Here is a 24,999-nt window from a genome sequence, read left to right as displayed (position 1 = left end):
ATAATAACAACAATAAATTGCAGGCAAACAAGCACACAAAAAAGCCTTTCTCATTTTCTGGTACTTCCTGAAATCCCACTGTAGCTTGGGTTAAGTATTGTGGTTCTCTAACATCTTGGATTTGGAATAACAGTGATGAAGAAGGAAGTGGTTCCTAGCACACACGTTCATCTACTTTAATATTTTGCCTGAGGGCAATTCTTTACTAAGAATGCTCAGACCTTCTATGTGTACATACACACAATATACAGTACAATACACAATCCCTTCTCTCATTTTCCCTCTCTCTCAAAATCAGCCACATGCCCAACATTGTTGAAATCTGACCCAATCAACAAAAATGAAATTTTCCCCTTAAAAAAGAAAAAAAATACAATAATTTTCATAAAATTAAAACACACAGCAAATATACCTCTTTGAAGAGGAAAATGTGATGGTTTCCTCTGGAGGGTCAGAGAGAGCATGATCCAAAGGAATAGACTTCAAGAGCACAGGATAGCACATTTTGATTATGTAAGTGTGTGGCCTTTGAGAGGCAGAAAGTATAGGAACACAAGGCAGAAAGAAAGAGAGAAAAACTGTCATTTTAGCAGTGGTTACTTTATTGTGATTTCAAGTTAACAGTCGGGTAAGTACCAAAATGCTATGTCCAGAATTTCAACACGTCTTCTTCCTTTTTCTCATTCCCATTGTGAGTTCCAGGAAATGGAGAGAAAATATAATGAAGCATATTTCTTTTTAAGTGGCATGTAGCTGGCCCCTATGTGGATCCTGTTTTCTGGCATCATTTTAATTAGGAAAGGCGAGAAAGTTCCCAGTGTTCCCCCCACCATCCTTCCCTGTGTCTAAGTGAGGGTTTCACAGAGAACTGGCAACCAACACAATTTTGACAGAGTGAACTTCTTTCTCTCATAAGCATCCCTCCAATCCCTAGATAATAACCCTCATTCCTCCCACATTAACTAACACACACAACTTTCTTCCTCCCACCCTCCCCCAGCCCACACTTCTCTCCAAAACGTATAACATAATTGTGAAGGCTAATTATCAAATAATGCTTAAGCCTTTGGGAGCAAGATAGAGGGTTCTAGAAATGTTTTAAAAAGTCCCCAGGCTGCAATAGAAACGTGATTAACTGAAACAAAAATGCCTGGTGAAAAGTTTCAAAACTAAAATCAGTTTAAAAAATTCTTTTATATGTACATGTATTATACACACATATATACATAATAATGTGATATGTAATATATATTGCATCATACATTGTGTGTATATATGTTTATATGTGTGCATATAGATATATGGTATCAGTTTTTTAATAGGTCACAGAGACTCTCTGACACTCTAGGGCAAGTCCTTAAAGAGAGAAATAATTTGAAGTTGATCCATCTTTTTCTAGATACTGGGATATCCACCCAGTGGGTAGATTTCTGCCCACTCCCTCCGCCCCCTGAAAGAGGTCCTCTCAGCTGACTCTGGAGGGAGGGAGGAGAGGTCTGCCTCTAGTAAGAGGAAAAGAGAGAGCAATTCTGGGCAATATAATTCTCTTCCTGACCCCAACATGAGCAGATAGAGGCTGACAGATGTAGCCTTTATCATGGAATAAAACAGGCTCACAGCAGTGTGCCACACACATGAATGTCACATTTTATGAATTGCCGTATTGCTGCACTACACACTGCAGTAAAAGCAGAGGTGGGTAGACCAGGAGGTTGAGAGACAACAACTGGGCCTCCTGCCTCCCATGCCCCCTCCACTCCAGGCACAGGTATTGGTCTTCTGTCTATATCCTCAGAGAGGAAGAAACAGACAGTGGATGCAACGGTGTGGGGGCCAAGTCCTCAGCTGTGCGCAAAGAAGTTAAAAATAGTACCCCAGATGGTCCAGGTTCAACTGTCCTGGGACCCTGAGCAGTTACAGAGCAGAAGGGGCTGGGGGGAGAAGAGTAGGAAGGATTCAGAGAAGTGTGAATAATAACTATGCATGGCCTATCATGCAAAGAACTGCAGGACAGAAAAAAAGCTCCTCCCTCTCCTTTAGTAGAAATCAAGCCTAGAATGCTGATTCTGTGCATGACAAGTCCTGTGACAGGCAGGAGATCCCATCCATGAACTCTGGGTCAGGAAAACAACGAAGGTCCATTCTGAGACTCGATCCACAGATGAGCATTCCATGAGAATCAGCTCTTGATTCAACACTGTAGAGTAGATGGTATCCATGATCTCCTGGGACTCACTTTCTAATTGAAGAACAAGTATGACTTGCCATCTTTACCTCATGCCCCACTGAGACTTCCTGCCTCATTCATGGGACTCAGGCATGATTGGGGATTCTGAACAAGAGAAAATCAGAATCTATTGGAGATCCTCTCCCCACCAATTATTGGGTTAGGCCTGAGTCAGTTGTAGTTGAGGCTAATGACACCTCTTAATTTGCCCTGTTTCCTATGGTGGGATGTCATGCCATCCGAATTAGATACAGTTCCTACTATGGTGTAATGTGGTATTCCAGAGTCCTTACAGCCATGGAAGAATTATGGCACGTGTTCCCAGACCAATTTTTCTTTTGTTGCAGAAAATTATGCTAGGGAGATTATTCTTATTAGGAAGCAAGCATACATGTAGAGTACCCTGCAAAACTCAAATATTTTTAAAGTAAAATGTAAGTCTTCAAAGAAATTGCAGGCTTCCAGGAGACTATTTTGAGCTTCAACCTTATCACCAACCTGGAAATGAGTGTACTTCCCTCTGTTATTAGGGATTCTCTGGTGCAAAACTGTTATGCATATGGTATGCTAAATAGTGGCCCCCCAAAGATATCCATGTCCTAATCCCCATAACCTATGAATTTTACCTTACATGACAAAAGGGACTTTGATTAAGTGAAGGATTTTGAGATAGGGAGAATATTGTGAATTATCTAGGTGGACCCTATATGTAATCACAAGTGTCCTTACAAGAAGAATGCAAAGGAAGATGTGGCTGCAGAGAGAAAGTGAAGTGATGAGGTAGAGATTGGAGTGATACACTTTGATGATGGAAAGAAAGGGCCACAAGCCAAGAAATACTGATGGCTACCTGAAGCTGAAAAGGGCAGGGAAGCAAATTCTGCCCCCAGTCTCAGAAGGGTTCCTTCTGAGGAAGGAACACTTGATTTTAACCCACCTTGATTTTAATCCATTTTGGACTCTTCCCTCCAGAACTGTATGAGAATAAATCTGTATTGTTTAAGTCACTAAATTTGTAATTCAGAAACAAAAGTCCAGGTCATGTGGACCAGCAACTTCACACTATTATAATGAGTGGTTTTTCTCTGAACCATACAGAACACAGGATGTTGGAGGACAATTATTTTATCCCTTCTCCATTAGAAAATATTCTATTAAGCCATAAGTCATGTTTTGCTCAGACTGGCTTCCATGCATTTGTTCATATCAAGAATAGCCTTAAGAGCCATTCTCATCATTGTTATTTTGGGTTCTATGGTGAAACAAATAAGTGAAATCTTCTTAAATTTATATGCTTGATGAAAGTGAGGTTTTCTGTGCCCCATGGGCATTAGTATTTAGAAAAAGCAAAGATTTCTAATCTCATAAAGATAGGAGGTACCAATCTCAGATTTTTAGACTGCATGGTCTGAGTGAAAACAAAAGTTTCAGGACACCAAACTGTCTTTTCTACTGGCCTACTATTCTACTGGAAATGTATACTATCCATTGGGGATTACAGCTCAGTTTTTCCAGTGTTCCCCCTCCTGCCCCTGCAGTAGGAAGAAAATAATATAAAAGACCATGGTCAGTCATTATCCCCAAATCACAAATCAGTTAGGAATAGGTGCACATTTGCCCAGACCTCTTATGAATTATGGTAAAATCCAAACAATAGGAGTTTACATTAAAAAGAGTCAACAGGAAGATAGGCAAAGAGGATCCAATATACAACTACTAGGAAACCCTAAAGAAGAAAGCAAAGGAACAGAAGAATCTCGAGAAAAAGAGAACAAAGAAAATACCAAAAACTGTAATTCAATAAAGTTTTCCTAATATAATAAAGTGATTTGAACTATATGTTGAAAAAACATACCCTGTACCTGAGAATATTGACCCAGAATGACCAAAACCAAGACATATTCCAGGAAAAAAAAACTGTATTTAAAAGAAAAGGGGAAAAAAATAGATATTTAAGCAAAAGGAGCATATAACTTACAAGGGAAATCAAATTAATTTATCCTCAGATTTTTTTTTGACAGCAAAGCTTTTTGCTAGAAGAAATTAGAGTAATGTATTTAAAATATTCAAGGAGAGAAAATGTGAACTAAGGATTTTTTATCCAGGAAATCACAAGCTGCTAATAACATGTAAAGACTCAGAGAATATTATTCCCATGAGCCCTTCCTAAGGAGTCTTCTAAAGAACAAGTTTCAGTCAGGTACTGCTGGTGAATATCAGATATATAGTTACTTGTAGATAAAAAACTAAATGAGGGTTGAAAGGTAGATAGTCTAGTATATGATTCAACTGCAAATATACTACAACTATAAAAATTGGGGAGATGATTAGCATATGCAAAAAACATTTTATCTGCTTTCACTAACAATAATGTCAGTAATAGTACAAATATTATTATTCTGAGGATGTTGTATATATAAAGTAGAAAAAAGCAAATGCTAATTATGGGACATTCTAATTCTACCATCTCCCACGCCTCAAAGGATTTTTTAGTTAAAGGAACTATGTAGATAATAGAAGATGTTAAATAAACAATGTAGATATGAATCTGAATTAGACATATCAGTATAAACTCATGGAGTATTTGTCTATTCCAGCTCTTTTCACTAAAAGGGTTTAAAAACAAAGTCAACCCAACAGCAGTGCTCATCTCCAGCATTCGGATTCGATCTTCAAATGACACAGCCCATTGAACTAAACCAGGATTTCTTGGAGAAATGGCTAATTCCAGGTCTTAGGCAGGAAATGTTTATGATGAGTTTGGAACATCCTGACATGCAGTTAGAAGGAAGCTATCAAAAACTACTAGGCTCATGTCAGAAGATCTCAGGAAGCACCTTGAAGAGTTTTCCACTGGCCAAAGATTTGAGCTTTACAATAGATTGAAACTAATTGAAACTAATCAAATATAAATATATATAAATCCAAGAGATTATGACATATATCTTAAAAATAATAACTGGTCACCTTCTGAAGAAACAATGATCCAACTGTCATCTTGAAAATGGGGTAAATAAAAGGAAATAATCAAACCTCATCCTAGCTATCCTATATGAATTATAGTACTATGTTACAAAATAGTAGATGAGGGAAAGTGTCTCTTTATAAAAGTATGCCAGGTGATAATTAAAAGGACATATAAAATTAAAATATTACTATTTTTCAACTCCCAATGAATTAATGGATGTAGACATTGAAGATCTGCTAGGACTAACATTAAAGAACAACGTAAACCAGACAGAAAACATAATACTACCTTAACCTTGTTAAAGGCATCAGATTTGTGTCAGGACAAGCCTCTAGATTCAGCTCCCAATTTTCAGGAAATAGAGAAGACAGAGGAACACATTGAACTGTACCATGAGTGAGCAGTCAGCAAATCTGACTGTAGGAAACTTGACAGGCTAAATGACCCAAATCTGTTACCAGATAAACTATAAGGAAAAGAAAGATGTGGAAGGAGGAAACCATAAATTAAAAGAGACCTAAAAAACATATCAAGTTTTAAAAAATGGGAAAAACTAAACTATAGGGTTTAGGGATGGCCAGTTGAGTGATAAAACCATAAATAAATGCAAATAAGTAATTATTATAAAAGTCACAATAGTGATTACTTCTGGAGATAGGAAGGGATTGTGTTGGGATGAGGCGTGTGAAGGGGTTATAATAGGAGTGGCTGGCAATTCTATTTCTTGATTTTGGTGGTAGTTATAACAGTGTTCACTGTATAATAATTTCACTAAGCCACACATTGGTTTGGTTTGGTTTTCTGTGTCTGTGTTTAATTTTACAATAAAAATATTTTTTTAAAAAAGAATTAACTGTAGTGGTTATTTGTATTCCTTCTCTCTGGGTTAAATATTTGGTCATGATGAATTAAGAAGCTCTCCCCAAAGCAAGGGCTCCTTTGATTTCTGAAGGAACTAGGACATAATAACTAGTGTCCAGCTATGATCATTGAATTAAGCACTTAGGAGGGCTCATTAAGCTCTTGTTGCATGAAATCAGTGAATCAGTGAGTCAACAGACAATGCAAACACTCCATATTCAAAGTCATAGCTCTCCCTGGCTAGAAAAATCTTCAGGAGCTCTTTATTACCTGTAGGAAATGCTTATGCTTCCCAGTTTCACATTCCAGCCTCTTTTCCAGAAACCAGTCTCAACCAACCTTTCCAATCTTAGCACAGCTAGTTTTGCAAATGTTATACTCCAGTCAAACAGGTCTACTTTTAGAATTCTATCTCCTATCTTTCTCATTTCCCTTGCCCCCATCCCTTCCCTGGTACCTTCCCCCTTTCTTTCTACTGACAGAAACTCTGCTCATCCTTTAAGGTCTGGCTCTATTCTCATATCTTCTCTAAAGACAGTCCTGATTACTCTTTCCCTGTTGTGCTTCCTCTTTCTTCTGAACCTCAACAATGTCTATTCTCACTTTTGGATACTTAGCCCTTACTTGCACTAGTATTATTGTGAGAGAATTTTTTATCTTTTTAATTTGTTTTGGGCCTGCAAATACACTCGATATTTTCTGAAACTATGTCTGACATTTTTAAAAAATGATTACACAAAGCCTATCACCACATTTTGTGCATCTCCAATCGGCATATGTCAATTAACTGTTAAAGTGGGTGGGCGGATGAATGGGTGGATAGGCAAAAGAACAGATCAAGTTATCACATATTCGAGAGCATTCAGTGGGTACGGGCAGACACATAAGTTTATATACTCAATAGGGGTAGAATTACAGGGGTCTACTTGACTGCAAGGGGTCTCTGGTGAACTACAGGCAGTTACAGATGTTGGGTACCTGGAGGCTGAGATGCTGAAACGTAAGAAGAGAACACTGAAAATATATGGAAGAAACTAATAATAAACTTTCTTTCACTCACAGCTTTGTCCACATCTAGACCTATCTGTGGCAGTTCATGCACTTAAATACTGAAACTTGAAGCAAAAATTTTAAGAGTCCCACTCTATATATTTTACAAAATCACTTATGGGAAGTTTGGGGGTGAACAGGACTATAATTGAGTTTGATGAGAGTTCCCTGTGACCTAAAATCCAGGTATGAATGGTTACGTGAAAAATTAGAGGCCCAATCCTTCAGTTATGAGGATGACTTCTGCATAAAGAAGAAAAGTAAGGTCCCTGAAATGTGTCAGCTGTCCCAGGAAGCTCTGAGCTGAAAGAAATCCTTGTCCTAGTCAGAACACTAGGTCAGCCGAGTAGCACGGTACCTGGAGCCTAATCCTTCTGGTTCCCTTCCTCCAGCTAACCACAGACCTGCCCTCCTTTTGAAGCAATGGCTCCAGGGAGAAATCTGCAGACAGATTGGAAGGGATAAATGAATTGGAGTCTGTGAGCTAAGATGTAAGCAAATATAAATAAACAGAATTAGAGGTGGAAAGAATGGAAATCTCTAGAGCCAACAAACTTCTTTACCCTCGTGCTTTGGCATTTTCCCTTCAAGAAAGCCAGGAAAGAAGAGAAAGGTTCTATCATGGATTGGAGACCTCCTGTGTAATGAGAACTATCCTAGCTGCTTTCAAACATGTAATTTTATTTAATCCTCCCCCTCAACTTGTGTGTCATGCTTGTGCAGGGCCCATGCTAATCTCTGTATCATTCCAACTTTAGTATATGTGCTGCCAAAGCAAGCACCACCTCAACTTGCAAGGAAAGAGTTACCTTCCATGTTTTACTGAAGATGCAAACCCAGATTTAAAGAGATTTAGAGATTTGGCCAAGGCCACACACTTAGAAAGTATAAAAACCAGGATTGAAACTAATGTTTATTTTCCTCCAGAGCCCTGCCCACTACACCCCTAGTGGAAACAGAATTATAGCCTGTTTTAACTGAAAGATGACCTCACCATCATCCCCATTTCACAAATGAAGAAACCAAGGCCAGAAAGGACAAGCAACTTGCCCAGTTCACATGGTCAACTTGTAAGAGGTTCTCAGCTGTAGCCCACACCTTCTGATTTCCAAATAGGAGCTCTCATTATTTGTATCCTTCAAGGTCCTACAAGAATGGCACACTCAAATGGGAGCATTAGTGGGGAGCTTAATGAAGGGACTGTTATGCAAGGGCACATTTAAGGGAAGCCAAATAAGGATGGTGAAGAAATCCAAGTGTAGGAGCTATAAAGGGGGCTATGAACACCCCTGTGCCTGAAGGGACAAGGCCAGGGCCCTTAACTCACTCTGAACTTTGGTAAAGAAAGGCACTGCCAGCCTGCAGGCTGGCAGGGAGGGAATCTAGGCCATAGTACTCTGTTCTCCCTCTTTCTCTAGTCTACTTGTGTCCTAGTGGTGCCTCCCATAAGCTGTACTGGCATTCTACCAAATGCCAGAAGGTGAGGGGTTTCCAAGGCAGCTTCCAGGGCTCAGAGCAGGATAGGAAAGGAAGAAGATTGGACTGGGAGAGACAAATGAAGACTTCTGAGTGCACTACTACACAGGGATGCTTCTCTGGACCTCAGTCCTTGGGAAGAGTCCTGCCTCCACAGGTCAAAGACAGCAAAAAAACAATAATAAGTCTCTCATGCCAGTCAATGTGGAGCCACGAAGGCATGGCACAGGGAAATAAAGTGCAGCCACAGCACAGAGCTGAATTTCTCACTACCCACTGCATGAGTGTTATCCTAGTCTGGCCAACTTGTGTATGATAAAAGGGGGCAGACAGAAACTCTGTTCCAATCACCTCAGGATCAAAGGCATTGTGTTGGGACTTTTCTGCTTTGGTACAAAGATCACTACTGGCGTTCAAGCAGAGTTGCTGGTGTTTCAGATGAGTTTTTGTGGGTCTTTGAGAATTAAAAACAGAAGGGGGAGGAAGGGAATGCATGTGTGCAGGAGCATGTTTGCTATTTATGAGTTCTTGGAAATCAATGCCACTTTTCAAATAAAGACAATCCCTAAGTGAAGGCGGCTTGGCCATCCTGTTAAGGCACATCCCTCCTGTCTATGCCCTGAGCACAGGCATCCTTGCTTTGGTCCTAAATCTCTCCCCCAGGGCGGAGATGCCCCAGTAGGCTTCTGCGGGCCACCCTAGTCTTCCACCCCAGCCTTCCATCCCTGCCTGAAGTTTCAACTTCAGCTTCCACTGAGCCCCCATCGTCTCCCTGATTTGGTCATATTTCCTACTTAGTTTAAATCAACAGTCTGATTTTATCAACAATAATGCTTTATGGAGGTTTATTTCTTCAAACAGACTGTGCTCCTCTTTGCTATAAAGTTAATTTTATGTTCTTTGTTCACTTTCCTAATCTGCAAATTACATCCTCCTGTTCCCTGATTGCTTACTATTGGAAAAACAGCCCCTCTTTGCTTCCAGTTTGAATATTCTCTGCCTTATCTTGATGACCCTAATCTTTCTCCCCCGACCAACCTCTCAAGGCAGCCATGAGTAACAGGCAGGGTGCAGCCTGTTCACCAGCACAGACCCTGTGTGGCTGAGTGGGCCAGGGCTGCATACCTCCCTCTTCTGTTGGCCTTTTTTTCTTCCCCAATCGTTTTTTTCTCAAAGTGTGGGAAGAGGGTCAGTTGCAGCAGGAAGGATTAGAAATTCTGGGAGCCACTCCATGCTCTCAGAAAGTCCTAGTGGGAAGACGGAGAACTTCCGACACTCAGAGAAACAAGGACAAACGCTTCGGAGGCTGACGCTCCGCTGATACCACATGAAAAATGACCTGACTCTTTTGTTGGAAGTGCCTGGAGGGGGAGGGGCTACAAAAGGAAGAGAGATCACTGGGAATGGTGAAGGGAAAAACAGAATCAGTTCTTACATGATCAGGATTTTTAAAGAGGATGGGGAAGAAATTACCCTGCTATCAGAAACGTCAAAGAGAATTAAGCATGTTCCACATTGAGGGAAGGAAGGAGGGAGAAACAGGCAAAAAATTAAAAAGACAGAGCTGGAAGGGACCTTAGCAACCCCCATGCTTTATGGAGGAGAACACCAGGTTCCCTCAACCAGACCCTGAGTTCCAATAATAGCAACAGAGTCATAGCATTGATGATAATAATGATAAGTGATATTTGTTTACTGTTATTTACCAAACCAATCCACCATTTTACTGTTGCTTACCATATGCCATGTTCATTTCCATCTCCAGGTCTCTATCTTCTCAAAACTCTAAAAGCTAGTATTTCTTGTGTATTGTGCACTGGACGCTGTTTAAATGCTTTACATGCCTTATTGCATTTAATCTTCCAAAAACAATTCCAGGAGGTAAGTAGAGTTATCATCTCCACTCCACAAGTAGGGAAACTGAGACACACAGAGGTTGATAACCTGGTGATAGTCACAGGTAGGAAGAAAGAGCCAGGATTCAACCAGGTCTGTCTGTCTTATGAACCCACATTCAAAAAATATTTAGGGAATCACTACGTGACTCTTGAATTGGTATATTATTCACACAAACCTCATTCCTGCTTTAGTCTCAATGCTCTAGTTTTCTGGGGACATTGCTGTCTGTCTAAACCCCTCTAGGCTTCCCCATTTGGGGGCAGAGTCTTCTTTTGATACCCTAGGCCAGACCAGGCCAAAGGTGGAGTAACTCTATAAAGGGCCATATAGTAAATATTTTAAGCTTTGCAGACCACATATGGTCTCTGTCACCATATTCTTTGTCTCTTTGTGTTCTTTGTTTTCATTTTTGTTTTTTACAATCTTTCAAAAACATAAAAAGTCATTCTTAGCTTGAGAGCTCCCTCTGACCTTGTCCTGTGCCCACAAACCTTAGAGTCATGCTTTAAATGTTCCTTTCACACCACCTGTCCATCATAAATATCTTTAGGTTTGGGCTGCATCTCAAAATACCCCCTAAATTTGTTCCAGCTCCCCCCATCCCTAGTCCAGTTCCTTACTATCTCATGCATGCTCTGGTCACCAAAATGGTCTCACCTACTCCCCAAAGCAGCATACCTATCACTGTTAGATCTGTCCTCACAAGCAATCATTCCCTTGCTAAAATACCTTCAAATCTAAGCCCATGACTCTGCATTCAAGGGCTGATTCTCCAAACACACACACATACATACACACAGGGTTATCTGGTCTTTAACAATAATACAGACAGGAACAGTTAACATTTAGTTAGCATTAATACGAGCTAGCCACTCTGCCAGCAATATGCATCATCTCATTTAGGTCTCAACAGAACCCTGTGAGACAGGTGTGATTATAAGCTCAGTTTTACAGATGAGGCTCAGAGACATTAAAGAATATATGCTAGTTCACACAGTCAAATGGTAAAACTAGGAACCGAATTATGGCTGTCAGACTCCAGGGGCCCTTTCCTTAACATCCATCTTTCACTGCCTTTAACATGTCTCCCCCTCTGCCCTCCCACGGCCAGTCCCACCAAGAAACATCCTCAAAGGAACCCTTGATTCAGGAGACAGCAAGCAAGTCACCCACATGATACACATCTCAGCTCTTGCCCCCCAAAGGGAAGCAAGTGCCCTGGAAGAGAAGCCGGTGCCTCTGAACTTAGAGCACCATAAATCGAGCAGGAATGACCCTGGGTACAGACAGCAGGTTCCATCTGATGTCCCTAATAGCAGTCTGCCTGCCAACAAGTGGGCAGCTCAGAGCAGCTGCATTTCAAAGCAGCAGACCAGGGCAAGCTACCAATGTGTGGACCAACCACTCCACAATTTGCCTAAAAGCCACACTGTGTTTCCTGGACTATGGCCACAGGCCAAAACACACACATTCCTGTTTTTATGACTATAAGGTAAGCATTCTTTTAATGGTTCCTTCCCTGTTCCCTCACTCTCACTTGTGTTGCTTTGCTTCTTCCACCTCCTCGCTGCTCTGCTCTCTGCCTCCCTTGCTTCACCCTCCTGCTTCAAAGCTTCCTCACCACTGTCTCACTCCTTGCTTTCCTGCAATGTCCCCATTGCAGTGGCTTTCCCTTCCTTTCAGGCCCTTGGTCAGGTTTTCTCTAATTACTAGACTTCCTCTCCTTCTGTTTTCCTGTTTGCCTGGCAGAGCGTCCTTCCCCTGCCTGTGCAGATTCCCGGCTTTAGCACAGACTTGAAAGCTCCACTCCAGCTTCTTCGTCTTCCCCTTTCCCTGCTTGATCCACTCTCTCTCCTCCACTGCAGCTCCTCTGCATGGCCCTTCCCTTTCTTTCTGGACACCTGGTCCCTCGTGTCTCTCTTGCTCTTCCCCACCCTCTTCACCCTTCACCTCTGGTCTTTGTTCCCTTGTCTCCTGTCTTTCCTCAGCCCTCCCCTCCCTCCTCTTGGGTCCCCTCCTGGTTTCCATACTCCCCCCCCCCCCTTATCTTTGTTTTCCTTCCTTCTGGCCGCTGATAGAGTGGGAGTAGTTGCAGGCTGCAGCCCTGATTTCACAGGCAGACCCGGATGGAGCCAGCTAACATTGCCCAGAGAAAGGGAGTCTCAGTCCCTACATGCAGTTCCCACCCCTTACACACAGATTGGAGCTGAACTTTAAGGGTTCAGTATAAAGAAAGTACCCGGAATCTGAGGGATACAGCTCAGCTAGCAGAATGGAGAAAGGACTATTTTTCCCCCAACTGATCTCCTTTAAATCAAGGTCAAATACCAGAGCCAGGACACGTCATTTTTAAGCTGCAGCCTTAGGGTAGAACCCCAGTGACCATCCCTACACACACACACACACACACACACACACACACACACACACTTCACTTCTTATTCACTTTTATTAGGAGCAAAAGACCCTGTGACTTTTCAGATGAAGTGTGTGAAACACCCATACTGCAAAATAAAAACTATAAAGGAAACCAGAACCACCACAAAAGGAGATGTTGCTGCCCCAGGGAAAGGACCCTATTCCATCCCTTCTACCTCTTCCCCATCAATTCTTTTCAACTTCAGTTGTTCCTGTTTCCTGGACTGAGTCCCCGGTGGAGCAGAGCTAGTGTCTTTCCTTAGAGGACAGCGCCATCTAGCAGGTGAAATGCCAAACCCTTAGCTAGGAGCTGAGAAGAAAATCACCTATCCCAGGCTTCCAGCTTCTCTTTCTAACTCTCAGCCAGTCAAACCCCAACGATCTGAAACAACAGTTTAACCTTTGGCTTTGTTGGAGCTTTTAGTCCATTTCCAAGCATGCCTATTTCTCCAGTACCTGATTTAGTTTCAGTTTGTGGCCTTCGTTCCTAGAAAAGGCAAGGAAGTTCTAGGTGAACCAACAGGCTCTGCCTGATGCTGGGGAACTGCAGGTGACTTCTCCAAAGCAAACAAATTGGAACGTCTTAAAGATATATCTGCAGAACTGCTCAGGCCACCTCTGGAATTCTGTGGCAACATTTGCTATTCTTTCCTTTTTTTCCAATTGTTTCTTCCTCCTGCCTTCCTCCCCTCCTTTCACATGTATTCAGTGCCTGCTGTATACCTGGCACTATGCTAAGTTAATTAAGAGACAGTTCCTCCCTCAAGTGTCCCACAGTCCAATGGACTCAGATGTTAGACTCTCAGATTTGCAGGACGTCTGACTCGGGATAAGGACTTTGTATTTCTGGCTGTGCTAAGGGTCTATGGAATAGAGAAGAGAAGACAGGCTTAAGATACCCACCACCCCCCCCCCCCCACACACACACACACTTCTACCTCTATCAGAGCAGCTTTATTTTTATCTAGGTTTTACTTATTCGATGTCTGCCTAAATTTTATTTGAATAAAGAATTTTGATGCTTGTGAAGAAGTTTGAAAACATCTGCTTCAATCTAAATGTCTCCCTCTACAGATGAGGAGTATGAGGTCCCAAGAAATTCAAGGACTTACCCAAGCCCATAGAATAGGGGAATAGCTCTCCACATTCTCCTTTCCTAGCTCCTTAACAGTAAAATCCAAAACTCAGCAGGTCTTCAAGGCCAGGCTTCTACAAAGCAAATGGGTACAAAAGCAAACTGGTCTGGTTATTTTGTATTTTTGTTTGCTTCTCGCCTGCCAGATTCCGTGTAGGCAAGGATGGTGTATGATTCTGCTAGGGCTACCACAACAAAATATCCTTCAGTGGATGACTTTAACAGCAGAGTTTAATTTTCTTATAGTTCTGAAGGGTAGAAGTCCAAGATCAAGGTGTCAGCTGGGTGACTTTCTTCTGAAGGCCATGAGGGAGGGATCTGTTCTAGGTGTCTCTCCTTGGCTTGCAGATGACCATCTTCTCCTGTGTCTTCACATCGTCTTCCCTTGTACATTGTTCTGTCCAAGTTTTGTCTTCTTATAAGGACACCAATCATATTGAATTAGGGCCCGTCCTATTGACCTCATCTTAATTTAACTACCTCTGTAAAGGCCCTGTCTCCAAATACAGCCCCATTCTGCAGTACTAAAGGATTCAAACTTCAACACGAAATTTTGAGGAATACACAATTCAGCCCATAACAGAGGCAAATGGTTTTTATTTTCCTTGCAAACCTTGATCAACTGGTAGTGGCTTCCTGGATACCCCTTGCCAAAAAGGCTGAAAAGGACTCTAAAACCAAGTCTACACAGGTTCCACATTGCTAATGTAAGCTACAGGCATGGGAGTGGGGAATAGAAGTGTGAATGTCCACATGCATATAGACACTGCCCCCTAGGAGCAAGGACATGCCATATCTCAACATAGCCACACCACTGAAAGAGGGTCCATGGCAATCATGCACTCCTCTCAAGCCCTTCATTTTAGAGGTGGGGCAAATGATCCAGGGAGGTTATGCCTTGCCTAAGTCACTCAACTCCTTTGTGACAACATTAGAGCTAGGTGCTGACTTCATATCTTTGATCTAGTGTCTTTTCCAAGACCTCATGTTACCCCTAGTGACATCCAATAAATATTCAAACCTCTATATTTCCCAAGGATTCCCCAAGTCCCCTATTCCCACAAACCCAAGAAGGCACCATGTAGAGAGAACTAAGCTAAAAATTAAAGGTCTTGGTTGGCATCTATGGCCAACTCCATGATTGCACAGACCACTAAGTATTAAAGGATTCTGAGGCTGTATCTAGGCCTTTCCAGAGAGAATACAGCCACCAGTTAGTGATGTCTGCCGTTGCTGTGGGCACAGGACTGGGGAGTGGGAAGATGAATATTACATACATGCTAGACTAGATAATCTCTAAAGTCCCTTCCAGTCCAAAGACTCTATGATGAGAGCGTTGGGCAGGTGCCATGGGTTTCTTCCTTGAACTTAACTAGAAAGTTGGGTTAAGAGACATGCCATGATGATCCTGATGCCCAGACACAATTATGTGACTTAATCCAAGGGCTTTCTGCACAGGCGCCTTCTTTGTCACTTCCTGACCCAGAAGCTCTAGCTACCCAACCATAGTTCCAGTCTCACTGAACTTATCACTGGTATTTCTTCCTGTAGAATCTCCTTTCTGGAGACCTAACTCCTAGTCCTGACGAAACACTGGAAACTTCCATTTACTTGATGCAGCAACAGGCAAGGAATGTTTGCTGAAGAGTGATCCCTCAGCCACTGCAGGTGAGGGGGCATGCAAAGGTCAGCTGGCTGGCTCATGGGCCTTGGAAAAGGTCAACTACAAGAGAATAGATACTATTTTGCAAAGGCTTTCCAACATGCTACAACCTGATATGTGGCTGAGCCATGAGGCTGCTCAGGGAGAGGCACTTTGGAGGAGTTGAAGACGTTTGCCTCTTCATACAGAGAAAAGGAGTCTTTTTCAGGCTCTTCTGTTCCATTCAGCTCACAACTCCCCAGCTCCCTCTTACTTATCCCTCTTGGCAGGCAAGCCTGGACAACTTCTGAAATAGGTATTTATCACCTGGAAGAAAAAGTTCTATGTGAATGGGTATGAGGACCTGAAACTGGCTAAGAGCTCAATGCTGAAGATAATAAGATCTTGATTCAAATCACGATCCTGCCACTTTCTAGCTGTGTGACCTCAGAAAGTTACTTAATTTCTTTTATTCCCTAGACCTCAGTATCCCTGTCTAAAAAATGGGAATAATTATAGTTGTCATAGGGTTGCTGTAAGAGTAAATGGGGCCATAGTTACTGGCACCATTATCAGTATAATTAATTCAATAGATATTTAGGGAATACCTATTCTGAACTGATTAGGATACATATACGCATAAAACATTGTTTTTTATTTTACAAAATTTGTAGTCAATCATAATTCAGTTCTAGTATAACATCAAGTGTCTCACAAGATATTTGTCCAAAATACAAGGCAAGAAGGATTAACTCAGCCTGGGGAGCTGGAAACTTCCCTTTACATAGTCAATAATATTTGAGCAGGATTTTGAGGAAGGAATAAGATTTTACTGCAAGCTCTCACCAAAGCATCAACGTATGCCAGAGGAACAAAACCTCTTGTGGAAATTTTTGCATTTGGGCTGTTCCTAGAGATGGTCAAGTCCCTGGATTTATTCTCTTGGGTCCAGAAGGGAGCACCCCTGAAGTCAGGAGATCTGACCTGATCCTGGCTTGCTGTGTTATCTCAGTCAGGCCACCTTACTTCTCTATGCCTCCATTTCTTCAACAGTCAGATGAGATTGATTTCCCACCAAGAGGTTCTACCAGGCTTGAAACTTTAAGTAAGAGGTGTATGAAAGATTTGGGGAATTAAAAGAGCTATCCAAGCAAATAATAATAAGTAACAAGTGTTTGCTAATCACTTACTACATGCCAGGCACTGTGTCAATCATCTTATCACAATCACCATTACCATCGCCACTTTACAGATTAGAAAACCTGTAGACAAGGGAAGTGACTTGCTCCAGGTGACAGAACTAATGTCGATGTGTAAGTGAGGGCAAGGGAGAGTGCTCCTCCTCTCCACCTCTTGACATGCTGTAACTATTTTCTAATTATCACGGGATCTGGCTAGACACCGTGAGAAATGGCAGCACCAAGTAATGCCACATGTCCACAACTGGATTCAGGGTGCAAAACAGTGCCTTTCTGGAGTCTAGTGGCTTGCTAACCCCTAAAGAAGCACAGAGAATTCTGGGTCCCTCTGTCCTTTACCAGGGAGATCATAGCCATAGCACATCACTCTTCTTTGACCAGTGGGTGCCAAGAAGAGCTCAATAGCCAAATGCCAAGTTTTGTTGAAACACACCCTGGGTCACTGCCTGGACTGGCAGGAGTCGGCAGCGGGGGGGGGGGGGGGGGGGGGCGGGGGGGGTGTGGTGGGCAGGAAGCAGCAACCAGAGCATAGAATACATGTCTGATTCCTGTCACTATGTCACTGGGATCATCCCTTGGCCATAGGCCCCAGTCCCACAAGACACCCCACTGGAGGGCCCAAGGCTCCTGGAAAGAGCTCCCTTAATCCCTACAATGATGCTTGGCAGAACAGAGCTAAGGGAACCAAGACTACCAATGCCTCCATGCCATAAGCAGGAAGGATCAGCTGTGAGAAGCTGACTGGGAGACTGGCTGGGGTTCCCAGGGCAGACCTACTGGGGAGAATGTGGAGGATGCATTGGGCTGCCCAGGGGCAGGGATAACTGAAGCTTCACAGATGAAAAGGTCAGCTTGGGGTGTCAAAGGAATGTTATCCACTGAGAAAACCAGGAGGTAAAAGCTCCCAAGGCAAAAATGGCATCCATGATGGTCCAGAACTGGGAGAGAGCCCTGGTTACAATTCTTTTCTACTCTTGAGGAAAAGAAGGAATGGGGAGATAGCTGCTTGTACATAAAGTAAGAGCAGAGTAGGGTGCTGGCTGTCTACCTGCTACCCCCTAAGCATTCTAGCCAGTTGTCCAATTTTCTTTCTTTTTCCTCCTCTTTTTCCTCTTCTTCCTCATCTCTTACTACTACTTCTAGATAAAATTTATTGAGTACTACCTCTGAGGCAAGTTAATGTTAAGTGCTTTATATGCATCATCTTATTTAATCTGCATAACAACCCTCTGAGTATATATAAAGATTTCAGAGGAAGAAACTAAAGTTCAGAGAGGATTAAATAAATTGCCCAAGGTCACAGATCTGAGACAGCATCCAAATCCAAAGTCATACTCTAAACTTTGCACAACCTTGTCTATGAAGCCTGTTTGTAGAGAGGGAGCCCATCAGACGACTGCCTACCAGAGACTGAGCTCCAGCTAAGTTATTTTTCTTTCTTACCAGCTGTGTTACAGTATAAATCCCTGAAGGGAACTTTCTTTAAAAGGGAGGTGTTGTGAGAGTACTCAACTGTTCTCACATAGGGATGTAATAAACTTTCTGCCTTTTGAGGGTTTGAGAAAGAAGCGGTCCCACCCCAGGGGAGGGGGTCAGTGAAAAGAAAGTGAGATCATTGTTCTAGGCTGATGAAAAGGTAGACTTTGAAGTCAGCCCCTAACCAATGATACTATTGACAACTCTGACATTGGAGCAAGTGAGGACAAGCTAAGAGAGCCTAAGTTCCCAGTGCAACCATGACCAGACTTGAGTTGAAGCCTCCCCCCAAGAATGGTGCAGAATTATGCTTTACCAGTCACACCATGGGCCAGTGAGAAACCACATCAGTAGAAGACTGACCATACTCCAATACCCTCCTCAGTAAGTATCCAACAAAGACTAACCACCCTTCAGGCTAAGTAAGTTAGCCCTGGGATTTGGGATAAGTTAAGGGGTGGTGGGAGACTCTGGGTTTCCTTTAATAAGTCATGTGAGGATTTCAAGCAATTACATGGAAAAATAAGAAAATTGATTCTATTTACATACTGAGGTTGCTCCACAAGCAGTGATATTACAGAGTTCTTCTTTGGTGTTTCTCCTATTAGTCTTTCTATTCTGTTGGCAAGATATAACAAAGGAGTAATTGGAATAACTTGCTCAAGAGAGTCATAACTCACCAACACAAGGATGGTTTCGCTCCTCCAATCAAATCAGGGTCATCATATATGGCTACTCAGGCTGTACACTGCTCAACTCCAAGGGGCACTATTCAAATAAAGTATGATGTAAATGGTTTCTCCTGGAGTTATTCAATGAAGAGGCAATAAACTTCACTCTCCCATATTTTAAGGATCAAGTCAGATACATCCTTTTCCACTCAGCCTTCCCCCAAACAGCCCAGCTGACAGGAATCATTCCCTCTTTTGTATACAGTGTACTCCCACAGTATATTCTCTACAACAAGACACTTCCTGCCTTGTAGTTACTGCTTCATGTGAATAGCTTATCTTTCCCACCAGACTATGGTTCTTAACCCTTTTGGGAGTCCTGGGCCCCTTTGAAAATCCTATCAAAGATACAAATATTTCCCCAAGGGAAAAAAGAGTGCACAGACACATGTAATTTTGTATCCAATTTCAGGAAGTTCATGGATGCCCTAAAGTCCATCCACAGCAATTTAGTATGTGGCTTCCACTAGAGCAGAGACAGTATCTGTCTTATTTACAATGGTATCCCAAAAATTAACACAATGCTTGAGACATAGTAGCATAATAAATGCCTGTTGAATGAAGAAATGATTGAACCCTGGAAAGTCCTCGAGTGCAGGGTCAGTGTCAGAGCCATTTCTGTGGCCTCAGGAGAGTTTCCAAGACAGTGGACCCTCAACCATCCTGACATAACATTCAAAAGGCCAGCTGGTAAATCAATGCTCAGTCCCCCTCGGGCTTGGGCACCTCAACCAGCCTTGGCCCTTCCAGGCCCAGACAGACAAGGAAATTTTGCCAAGCTCCAGAGTCTCCACCATGGAAAGGCAATGCCCCCACTTGGTGGGAGTTCTAGGTGCTGAATGGGAAATCTAAGCTGACACAATGACTTTTTGGCCACAAATTTACGTTTCCCTTCCTTTCTGTCTAAGGAGATAGCCAAGTTTGTTTAGTGAGGTGAATGAGAATGTTAATAAAAATAATAACAGTCCTTTATATAATTTGCAAATTAAACTGTCCTCCACATTTTCACACATGTGACCTCATCTAGTCTTTGCACATCATCCAGTGAAATAGATATTGCCTTCATTTTACAGATCAGGAAGTCAAGGCTCAGAGAGGCCAAGTGACTTGCCCAAGTCACAGTGTTTGTCAAAGGCTAGAACTAGCTTCGAATTCTGTTTCTCTAGAATTCTTTTGCTGACCTCAGGCTGCTATCTGAGCAATTACTGAATCACATATTAAATGTCTTCCATATGCAGACGTCAGCATACACTGAGTTTAGTCTATCTGGGCCATGCCCCAGAGTTTTTCTGCATCAAGCTAGCAAAGTTAATCTGCTCAGCAACTATCACCTGCCACAGGCTTCCAGCTGCCAGAGGCTGGGCTAAATCTGGCCAGGGGCTGCCACTAGGATTCTCTTAAGTCAACAATCAGCAACACAGTGGACCAAAATGGCCCACCCCTCCTCTATTACCAACTGCTGGCCACAGCAACTTCTCAACCATACCTCCTCTCTGCCAAAAGTAGGCTAAGCATGTCCTCATTCTTTGGCCACCAGACACGACAGAAGTTGAAGGACTGGAACCTCAGCTTCCACAAAGAACAGTACAAATGACTGAAGGAAAGAAAATAAGATTGGGAAATGAGTCAAAAGACCTCTCAGATCAGGGTCCCCTACTGGAAGGAAAAGAAATCTGTGAGAGGCACTCCACATGATCTTTAAGTACACAAAGGTACATGTCTCTGTGGATGATTTAGACTCTCTTTCTTCTGTCTGTATCAGAAGTAAAGAAAGGTAAGAGCTCCCACTGCAACAGGAAAATTTTAGGTTAAGTGTGAAGAAGGACTTCCCAAATGCAAGAGTGAATGAGGCCATGGAAAGCCCACCCCTAGAGAGCTCCAGAGTAGGATTTGCAACCCTTAGTATCAAATTGCTTCAGGGAAAATTACCTTGCATTAAGATAAAGGGGTATGTCAGCTGACCTTGATACAGGCCTCCCTTCCTAATCTGAAATTATGTTGCCACTGCAAATCATAGTAATACCTTACAGCTGTATAGACTTTACAATGTTCAAAGTCTTTTATGGAGATTGGATCATCTTTGACAATTCTGGAAAGTAGTCTGGGAAGAAATTAGTATCTCCAGTTTATAATGAAGAATGAGATCTTGGGACCCTGACAGGGCAATGCTTCTTCCATCATGCTGTGGAGAGCCATGCATTTTACCAGCTGGGATTTCAGCTCTCAGTAGCTCAATAGACAAAGTCTGAATCCTTATGCCAACCACTTGGATTTCTGAGAAAGCCCAGGGAAGCTCTACACAGACATTGAGGGCTGGGGGTTGGACAGCTGCACAGCCACAGCAGCCAAGAGTGAGAAATTACAGTGACACCCCTTATCTGGCCGGAGCTGCCTGAAGATAAGGTAGAAAATAGTGCACGTCACAGTTACTTCCTGGGTTTGTGTTCAGACAACCACTGCCCCATAGTCCCATTAAAAAAGACTCCAGCCATGAAATGCTCCTCTCTTCCTGTCTTTTTGTCTTCTCTCTGTTCTTTGCTCTCTCCCCAAGCCTCCTTCCTTATCTTACCGATAAGATAAGAGGCATGCTAGTCCTCACCTCTCACCTCTCACCTCTCACTGCAGGGCAGAGAAGCCACTCACATGATGACAGGTGCTGGGAAAAGTCCCTTGCCCCCCAAAATCTCCCTTTTGCAAGAGTTAATGTTCCCAAAATGAAGGGCAGCCTGACATATGTATATTGATTAGTTAAATCTCTAGCAACTTGGTGGGAATTATTTTATCACAATGTCTCCCTTTGTACCAGGAGTGGATCTAGTGATGTATCTAGTCTACAGCAGTGATAGGCATAAAGATACATGGCTCCAGACCTCCTGGCACTCCTGGTCTGATACACAGATTCCCTCAACTCTGATATAGGAGTGCATATCCTAATTCCTCTCAGTCTCCAGGCAGCTGGGCAGCAGATACAAGGACAGCCTAGTCCCTCATACGAAGTTCTCATTTGTCATTTTCTATGTGTGCTGCATCATGAGAAAGGCTGAGTGCTGATCTGGTGGGCCTACAGCAGTCAAATCCAAGGCTCCTAGAGAGAGGAAGGGAAGGCACTGAAAGGGAAAGACAACCCCAGACCAGAGAATTGGAGAGCCTAAAGATAACTGTTACTTCACAATAGGTCTGGGATTTACTCGACTCTCCACTGCCACCCTCAATCCATTCACACACACACCACAACCCAACTGAAGAATTCCTATGGACTGCCTTTTAACAGAGGCTGACCTTGAGATCAGGGCTCTTGAGAGCCTCTGATCTCCCACTTGCTTCAATTTCCAAGCCAGCTATTTCATTCTTGTTTTGGCTCTCCCAAGATCTGAGGGGTAAAGGGTCCCAAGACCACACAGCACGTGAAAATAAAGTGAATGAAAAGTTAGATCAGGCACCAATGTACTTGGATTTGAATCCTGGCCCATCACCTACTACTAATCCTGCAACCATACGCTTATTACTTAACTTGTCTACCTTCCCTTATCTGTACAATGGGTATTTTAATAGTACTTACATTGTTGTAGTCTACTGAAGACTAAATGAAATAGTACAAGAAGATGCTTATTGGAATATGATAAGCATTCAACAATATTAGTAGCCAGGTCTGGAGGCTTTCCCTTTGGATTTGCAGTACAGTTTTTGTTTTGTTTTGTTTTGCTTTGTGTTTTTACCAAATTTCCCTTTGTGTCATGGAGAGGAGCCTGAGATACTTACGACTCAGTTCCTGATGCAGGGGAAAGAACAACCCTCTGAAATGTCACCAGAAGTGTACTTTGTCCTTGCTAAAGAATTTTGTACCTCTCCACATCTTCTGTATTTCCTAGTAGAACAAAGCAGACCCAAAATCGGAGGTCTCCCCACCATCTCTCAAGACCAGCCTCTTGAATCAAATTACAGAAGGATCATCTTTTCAAATGCAACTTTGATATCAGACTAGCCAAGAAGATACAGTGCCCTGGTCTTAGTGACACAATTCTTATCTCACTAGTGATTCTTGCAAAGAAAGATATGAAAGTCTCATTCTTCCACAGAAGAGCTTGAGTAGAATTGAAGATTGTGCAGTTCGGGGGAGACTTGCTATATAATATCTGAAATCACTAGACATTTGAAAGCAGAAATGTCTTTCTCCTTTGAGTATTGCATCCTAACTGCCATCCAGAGATGATTTATATGTGCTCATCCTTATTACAGACTACACATAATAAAGGCATGATAGAAATCATATCTGCATAGATTCAGGCAGCTCTGGGAGAGAGGTTGCCAGTTTTGTTTGACAAGACACTCAATCAAGCAAAAAGGTTTAAAATATTCCAGGAGGATCTCACTGCCTGCTCAAGACTGTATATTTTTATCCAGATAACAGAAATCCTAATTGAACACAACATTAGTACTCATTTTTCCTAACTCCTTCTTGAAATAAGAAGCACCAAAGGAAAATTATGGAAATGCTCTGCTTTTGCAGGCTGGGGTTATGAAAGAGGAGAGTTCGCCATTCGGCTGTTCTCATAAACTCAGGCGTGGTCACTTCTTTGAGGGCTTCTAAGCAGAAAGTGAGGTCTGTGGACACCGTTTTCAGCAAGAAACACACACAGAGCTGAGTTTTTCCCTACATTTTTGACTCACTGCATGAAAACTTGCCTTCAGGATTTCTTCATATGTTTAAATCCCTTTAAAAGTCTTCGCTGCCCTTAGATTTATAGGAGAGTCTAAACTAGGGGAGGCAAATGAGACACTTACCCAGGTGCAAAATTTAAGAGGACACCAAAAACTCGGGAACCAAAATGAGTAGTTTAATGCATTTTTTTAAAAAAATTAGAAATGAAGGCCAAAAAAAAAAATCCACAGTGAACAAAATACCAGAATTTTAAATAAAAACAGAAACCCAGTCTATAGTTGTACAATGTCGTCTCACTCACCTCAGCCCTGGACCCACAAAGATTCATTTACAAAAACAGGCCAGCTGGTCTGCAAGTTATATTTCACTGATTTTATTTCTTAATATTGCATTAAAATATTATTCATCTTGATCCCTGCATTTTTTTGGTGCCTACTTAAATTTCACCCAGAAATAAAATGCCTCACTTGCCTTATCCTACTCCTAGCCCCAGAATAGACTAAGATGCTCCAAAACCCTCTAGGAAATTTAAAGACCCCAAATTTACTTGTTTAAATACCCCCTTGCCATCACACCATCCAATGGCACCAAAGACCTTTAATCCAGACTAAAGGTAAGGAGAAGAGGTGGGGAAAAAGCCATCATCCTAGCTTCCAAAAAGAATCTCTTTTCTAGCCATTACGAGGGCTGACAGGTTGATAAAATGTTTCAAGGCATAATGTTCAAACAGAGAAAAAAATTAAAAATGTAATAATAAAGTTAAATGTAACTGTTTTAATGCATAATTCTTTTGAGAGACGAGTTTTATGTTGGACCAGCATTTGAAGTAGCAGTAGTCATTATTAACGGGAACCTCCGAGAGAGAAGATTTAAATCACCAAAGTAATAAAAGCAGAACCAAGGACTAGCACCTTGAAAGGCACTTGGAGAGAAGATTGCATACAAATGCAATTAAAACGATGCTTATAAAATACTAAGATGTTAATTGGGTTCAGTCCCAGAAGCCCCAGCAGTACAGTATGTCAGAAGTTAGCTGGTTTGAAGTTTAAAAAGAGTAGTTTAATTTGTACACCTTGTCCTAATTACAGAGCTTTCTGCAGCCCACGTATCTGTATGGTTTATTGTAGCTTGGAGCTTTGTAAAACAAACACACACACCAGTTAATTGGGTTATTGCGATGGAAAATTGGGCTACAGAACAGCAACCTCTCTTGCTGGCGTGCCTTTACGGCTGGTAATGAACGCTCCAGCCACGTCA

The 24,999-nt window shown here is 42.2% G+C and overlaps 1 non-coding gene across 1 annotated transcript; it reads right to left on the bottom strand.

Moving 5' to 3' along the window:
- Positions 1-7,781: 7,781 nt before the first annotated feature.
- Positions 7,782-7,888, bottom strand: LOC132682553 (U6 spliceosomal RNA). Its single transcript, XR_009611735.1, has one exon. It is a non-coding gene; the product is annotated as a U6 spliceosomal RNA (small nuclear RNA).
- Between the last annotated feature and the right edge of the window lie 17,111 nt (positions 7,889-24,999).

The sequence above is a fragment of the Panthera onca genome, chromosome A1 (genome assembly GCF_046562875.1).
Source record: "Panthera onca isolate mPanOnc1 chromosome A1, mPanOnc1 haplotype 2, whole genome shotgun sequence".
In the NCBI taxonomy this organism is placed as follows: domain Eukaryota; kingdom Metazoa; phylum Chordata; class Mammalia; order Carnivora; family Felidae; genus Panthera; species Panthera onca.
The sequence above is the reverse complement of the archived record's forward strand: the minus strand, read 5'-3'. Positions and strand labels throughout refer to the sequence as shown.